We start from the raw sequence: 7,347 nt of genomic DNA on the forward strand, positions 1-7,347 counted from the left end.
GCACACTCCATACCGTCCACAGGCGAGTGCGAAAGTGGAAAGAGTGAACAGCACTATTAAAAATAAACTGAGTAAAGTGATGGCAGAGACAGGATTGACATGGCCAGAAGCTTTACCCATTGTACTGTACAGCATCAGAACCACTCCCAGGTCCCCTCTTAATCTGTCTCCCTTTGAGATCTTGTTTGGTCGACAACCGCATGTTATGATTAACCCTCAGGATGATTTGAAGTGTAACAATGAAGTGACTGTAAAATACTTGATTAACATGAGTAAACAGTTGAGGAATCAAAATGATAATCTGAAGTTAGTGATTCCTGATTTACCAGATAGTAATTGTCATGACATTGAACCTGGGGATTATGTAATGATACGGAATTTTCTACGCTCAGGTTGCCTTATTGACAGATGGGAAGGACCATACCAGGTCTTATTGACTAGCACTACAGCATTGAAGGTTGCTGAGAGAGAGACTTGGGTTCATTCGTCCCACTGTAAAAAGGTTGCTGATCCCGAGAGGTCCCGTGATAAGGAACAGACGGTAGAGGTTGTATCACTGGAGTGTCTGTTCCAGGAGGATTAAGGCGGCACCTGAGCATTGAAAATCACAAGACCAAAAGCAGTTGTCGATCCCCTGTTCCCTTTTATTGTTTTTCTCCAACTTCCCATCCCCTCTCCTTCAAATTATTTTTCCCCCTTCTCATTCTTCTCCGTTTTCTCCTACAAGATGGACTTGCCCCAAGAGACTGTGATCCGGATTTTCCTGTTGACCATGATGTTGACCAGAGCAGTCTGTTCCGGCGAGAGTACCATGGAGGTCGAGAGAGGTTCTGGAATGGGTTCTGATGACAGAGATGGAGGCGTAGTTTTCCAAGAACAACATAATCAACAAGCAAAGGCGAGTATCAGAAAACGATCCGATAGCATTGACCATAGAAGGAATTGTGAAGGATTGTTAGCTGAAGAAAACTGTATCTGTCGGCTCTGTAACAATGTCATTGAGGATGGGTGCATAAAGAAATGCCAATCCAGTTTTAATATCCATATGGACCGGCATCCATTGAGTGACTATCACTCCTTAGTGGGTAGTGTGTTAAATAAAACAGATTGTTGGGTATGCTCTCAAGTACCTCAAGGTCATAGCAAATCAGGGCTAGTACCATTTCCTTTAACGTTAGGGGAGGTACTTGAGTTAAGTGGTGGGAGACCGGTGGACAGGAGGTTTAATATCTCCAGCCCTCCTAGTTTGAAGCTCCACCAATACCATGTGGATAGGTCCCTATTATGTTTTAACATCTCCAATCCCCGAAAGCCGGGAAATTGGGAAGTGTCATGGAGTAATCAAACCATGACCTTTTCACATAGAGCAGATAGAATGCCTACAGATACAGAGCTTATACGCCACATAGCCAGTAGAGGAAAATCTTTCCGGTATAGGTATACCTTAGGAAATAGGATTACGAGAGTTGGAGAGGTATCACCAGGATACTGTGCACATATCGTACAACCTGATACGTGTACTAAGCAGATGGAAGAATTAGGGTTAGGAGATTTCACATGGAAGGTGTGTAATATGGTTATGTCCTACTCCGTCCCATATGTTCTCCCCGATGATGCATATTTCATATGCGGGAGAAAGGCGTATAAGTGGCTTGCCCCAAACTCTGAAGGATTGTGTTATATTGGAAAAGTACTGCCTGAAGTAATGACTGTATCACATGACAAAATGAAAGATATACACCGTGTTGCCCAAACTCCTTATACTCACACCCATTACGAGCACGTAGTTAAACGACACCTGATAGAAAGAACAGAGCATCCGGCCTCTGACATGATCCATGAATCCACCGGGATTCAGTTTCTAATCGCGTTAGACATCACTCGCACCGCTAGAGGAGTGTTGAATTATAAATACATATCTGCGCTCGCCAATTTGTTAGATAATATCACTGAAATGTATGATGACACGTTTAGGTATACTGGAAGAGAACTTCAGGCTTATAAAACAGAACTGGTACAGCATAGAATGGTTCTTAATTACCTCACAGCAGTGACAGGCGGATATTGTGTCACACTGGCAACACAATACGGCGTGAAATGTTGCACATATATTACGAATAGCACCGAGGACCCGGTCGAGGTCATAGACCAAAAGATGGACGATATTCTCCAACTGAAGTGTGAATTTCGCAGGAGACACAATCTCACTCTTGCTACTGTAGGTAATGAGCTGACTGGTTGGGTGTCATGGTTGAACCCGCGAAATTGGTTCTCTGGTTTAGGAGACTGGGCTCAAGGAGTCATAATGGATGTTGGGAAGTTTCTCCTATGTATCTTAGGTGTTATCATAACGATTGGTTTGATATTTAGATGCGGTCAGGCTTTAATGAGGTGCAACCGTCGTACTAAGGTAATGAGTTTAAGGAGTGAGGAAACTGTAATTCCAATGGACTTGATTTATGACCCAAATGTAGAAACAATAATGTGATGAAAATGCGATTTCTACGGTCCGTTTCTTTCACCTGTTTTTTCCGTTTCCTCCAAGGTAAAAAGACCCACTTGGACGAGGAATTTGATGAGCCGATATACAGACAACAGAGGGATTAAAGAAGAAGTTTTGACAACCTGATACACAGATTTTTGATGAACTATGCCATGGATCCCCAGTTTCCCTAGAAATTTTAAAATTACGCTAGCCCAACACTTTTGGACATTGACAGCTTTTGCTCGCACCTTATGGGCAAAAGCACAAAGAAGACTGCATTCAACAGACACCAAACAAGACCTCAATCGACGAATGTACATTTACCTGACATAGAATACCACCGCATTTACCGTAATTATGTCTTTTCTTCATTTCTACAACCCTCAGGTAATGACACACATAGTCGATAGGGAATACAGGCACAGATATCAGCAATCACATATCTCCCCCATTCATGTATCATCAACTAAAATGTGCTCCCCCATTTTGTTACAACCAAAGCCGAAAAGAGCTCGGTAAAGTTTGACAGCCCATCCACAGACCCGTACCACGGGATAAGAAGGAATTCAAATGTATACTTCGCAATACCTCGAAGCTTGATTTAAAACACGTACGGCATGATGATACATGACCCCCAAACACGGATTCATACACACATGCTTCTGCTATCTCACTAGGTCATACCCTTTTCCTACCTTCTCCTCTCCTCCCCTACCCAACCATGTAAATGTATTAACCCCTGACATATATTTTTCTCTTTTTGAAATGTTTTAGAAGGTGGCAGTTATTGTTGACTGCCAAAGGGTGGACTGTCAAAGTCAGAAAAATATCTCTATGCACACTACCATATTTGCACCTCACACAGGTCCGTGCTGCGCATGCGTGCGCTCTCCCGTACGTGCGCATACTCACAGTCGCGGGCACCCGCAGGCGCACGGTATGCGTATTTACGGTAGAGTTTATGTGATCGTAGCGTGCGACTCAATCGTTACATATTTTCACTATATAATGTATTTTGTAGATCATGGTCCCTTTGATAGATTCTGAAAGTTTAGTAAACATAGCATGTTCCTGAACAGAGAGATCCCTCTTTGTATTGTACGAAGGGTCTAACAGGGGTCATACAGTGGTGTTTGGTACCCATCGGAAGAGTATTTAAATAGCAATATTCCGGTGTTGGTTTGGAGCGGATTAATCGCTCGTGCGAATAGTTATGGACATAAGAAGTTTATGTCCATTTACTATTATTTGTTCTTATTTAGTCATGCGGCGGGAAACTCAGTGTCCCACCCACCTGAACAGTTGGAAGCAGTCACAGCCCACCTGTATGAATCAACCTATGACCTTTTGTTATAATGCGAAGCCGAATTCCTGTGTCCAATGAACAATGAGATTGTAGGGACCATTGAATTGCATTGTGTGTGGGGCATAAATAGGCAGGCCGACCATATCCAGTTCACTCTCTTCAACGGTTCTCATTGCTGATAATCGGGAGCTGGATATCGAGGCGCATGCGATCGTTTCCCCTTGTGCGTAAGTGTTTCTCCGCAACTATATTGATCTTCTTGTTATTGTGGGCCAATTTCTCTCTCTCTCTCCCTTCTCCTCTTTCTCTCTTATTTTCCTTTAAATAGTAATTGTATTATATTTCCTGTGTAGTTATCTGGTTAGGTAGTCTATGTTATATTGTAGTGTATGATTTGTATTTGTATTAATTCTTTTGCAAGTATATCATTCAAAATATATATATTAGGCGTTGGACCCTAAGCCCAGGTATCTGTGTATTTCTTATAGTGTCTAGTATTCTCAGAGCGTCGGTGACGCTCAAACAGCTTTTAAGTTAATAAGGTTACACTAGGTTGCATCTACACCCTATCTATATACTAAGGTTTTACAGCACAATACATTGTTTATGGTTTAGATACAAAGGTTTAACATTGTGAGCGTCAGCGCCGCTGGTGATCTCCTCGTGGTCCCGAGCGTCCGCTACGCTATAGCGAATCATTACGTTAGTCAGCAGCCAATAGCGTGCCTGCCAGTGATCTCTTGGCCGTGAGCGAACGTGACGCTTGAGCGTCTCGACTACGGCTAAGCGATTGTCACGCAACGTGCGTACCCTTACGGTACTTCATACGTAGATAGCGTACAGTGTTCTTAGACCTCATAAAGGGTATTATATAAGATAAATATTTAGCTTTATCAGTTATCAGGCCTCTCCCCTCTTCCTCCCCAAGCTGTCCTTCTCCTGCTGACCACAAGCTGGGTCAGGCACTGAGAAATTGGTTTAAGTCCTGAGTGTCCCCTGTGGAGGGGATCTTACCTTTCCCTTATAGGTACTCCCTGTTTGTCCATATCAGGATAACAGATGGTTTAAGCAGGCACATCAATGATAATGTGTAACCACATACACAGAATGGCATTCTCCTAACATAACACTGCAGCATGACAGTACTATGTGCCAGGGCACAGCACACCTGTATTTACCTGAGTAAGATTACATTACAGAGTATACAGGCTAACACAATAGTTTTAGTCCTGTGAATGAACACGCACATGGGGGATAGTGACTCAAAGCAGAAAGACAAGGGAACAGAAGGGATAAAAAGTACATTAATCGCTACAAAGAATGAAACACCACAAATACAGCTTCATTTCATGCCTCATAACATTGTTTAAAAATTAAGCATCCAAAAAAAGTAAAAAATGCAAATAAACATGGGGATGACAAACATTCTGTATAAGTATACACTACTGACATAACATATCATCATCCAATGCACACAACATGAGTATACAGTGAAGTGTATGAACACTTATCAGCCTTCCTTGGCACATCTGAGTCCCTCACATACAGATGGAACCAGCCACGTAAAGGGAGCCAGCTCCTGTTTGCAATGATGCCTTGGCCTCCTTAGCCATTTTCATCATGACACTGCATGTAATGTAGAAAAAAGGGAGTTTAGGGGGGAAAACCGCACCAGTCCAAATAGATTTTAATGAAATAATTAGAGACCTCTGAAAAACTGAATTTAAATAGAATTCCTTCTATATATGGCAACCATAGATATTGTAAGGATTAATCCCAAAATCGTATAGTGTTGCTATCAGTGGTGCTCCCTAGAGTCAAAAAGTATCAAGTACAAAGAAAGCCAAAAGGAGAGTTTTGGAAAAGACTCTTTTGTGGGAGCACTCTAATTCAGAGGTTATTAGTGTAATTTATGAATTATTAAATAGAAACAATGATAATTAACAAAAATCAAATTCAGGGAGTGACTACCTATGAAATTAATAGTAGCTTAGCGAGAATATTAATAAATTATTCGTGATCTCCAATACTCACGATTAGCAAATCGCCAGGAGCAAATTTCTGTGATACTTTTGTCACCATAATTTTATGTGATATATCTCATGAAATAAGTGACCATCATTCATTCTGCGATTAGTATCCATTACGGATTTTTGTAGATGCAGAGAATAAAATCATTGGTCATACGAGTCCCAATATTGGATGACATACAACTGAGTGCCACTGTGTCCAAGAGCCAATTTATTGCAGTACCAGGGTGTTCAAAGGAGGTCTCCCTTCCTCGTACTGACCCAGCCTTTCACTGCTTAGCTTCCAAGTTCAGAAGAGATTGGGCATCTCCAGTGAAGTATGACCGCAATTATTGGACTCCTTTCTTTGGTCACTCCAAATATATGCCAGGTGACTACTATATGTAAGGAGTGGAAAATGTATATAATTTGTAACAATTAAGTTACAAACTGAAAAGGATTATGTGCAAACAGCTGATAAATCAGCATAAGATACAGTGATCACTAGGGTTAGTTGTATGTATATAGTCACTTAAATATATGAGGGAAAAATTCAAATATACCACATATAAGCAAAATATATGACACGGCGGTCACATGGGAGTAAATAAATGCATATTATCACAAATATTCATTAACTGATAAGTGAATATATGACATGGCGGTCATGACACAGTTGTCATAAAGAGATACTTAAATTACGGAAAGGTATGTGACAGAGTGGTCACAGAACCTTAAAATCACCAGCTGATTGATCAGCATATGACACAATGGTCACAAAGAGATAATTATAGATACAATCCCTTAATTATACCACATGTGACCTGATTGTCACAAGTATTCATCAATTGATAATTCGGTTTGTGACCCGACAGTCACGACACAGTGGTCACAAAGAGATACTTAAATTGTGGAAAGGTATGTGACACGGCGGCCACAAAATCCTTAACGATCACCAGCTGATTAATCAGCATATGACACAATGGTCACAAACAGATAATTATAGATATAATCCCTTAATTATTCCACATGTGACATGGTTAGCAACTACCAGTTGATTGATCAACATATGACACAATGGTCACAAAAAGATAGTTATAAATACACTCCCTTAATTGTACCGCACGTGACATAAAAGTTCACAGAAAAATTATAAATAAGTTATTAGAAAAATTATGTATATGTGGAAAAATTATTAATTATGTAATGTGGCATTTATGAATTTTTCCACATATACATAATTTTTCTAATAACTTATTTATAATTTTTCTGTGAACTTTTATGTCACGTGCGGTACAATTAAGGGAGTGTATTTATAACTATCTTTTTGTGACCATTGTGTCATATGTTGATCAATCAACTGGTAGTTGCTAACCATGTCACATGTGGAATAATTAAGGGATTATATCTATAATTATCTGTTTGTGACCATTGTGTCATATGCTGATTAATCAGCTGGTGATCGTTAAGGATTTTGTGGCCGCCGTGTCACATACCTTTCCACAATTTAAGTATCTCTTTGTGACCACTGTGTCGTGACTGTCGGG

General features: G+C 40.5%; 1 pseudogene; it reads right to left on the reverse strand.

The window, feature by feature from the left end:
- Positions 1-6,032: 6,032 nt before the first annotated feature.
- On the reverse strand, positions 6,033-6,152 carry LOC134913732 (5S ribosomal RNA; annotated as a pseudogene).
- Positions 6,153-7,347: the final 1,195 nt, after the last annotated feature.

The sequence above is a fragment of the Pseudophryne corroboree genome, chromosome 4 (assembly GCF_028390025.1).
Source record: "Pseudophryne corroboree isolate aPseCor3 chromosome 4, aPseCor3.hap2, whole genome shotgun sequence".
NCBI lineage: Eukaryota > Metazoa > Chordata > Amphibia > Anura > Myobatrachidae > Pseudophryne > Pseudophryne corroboree.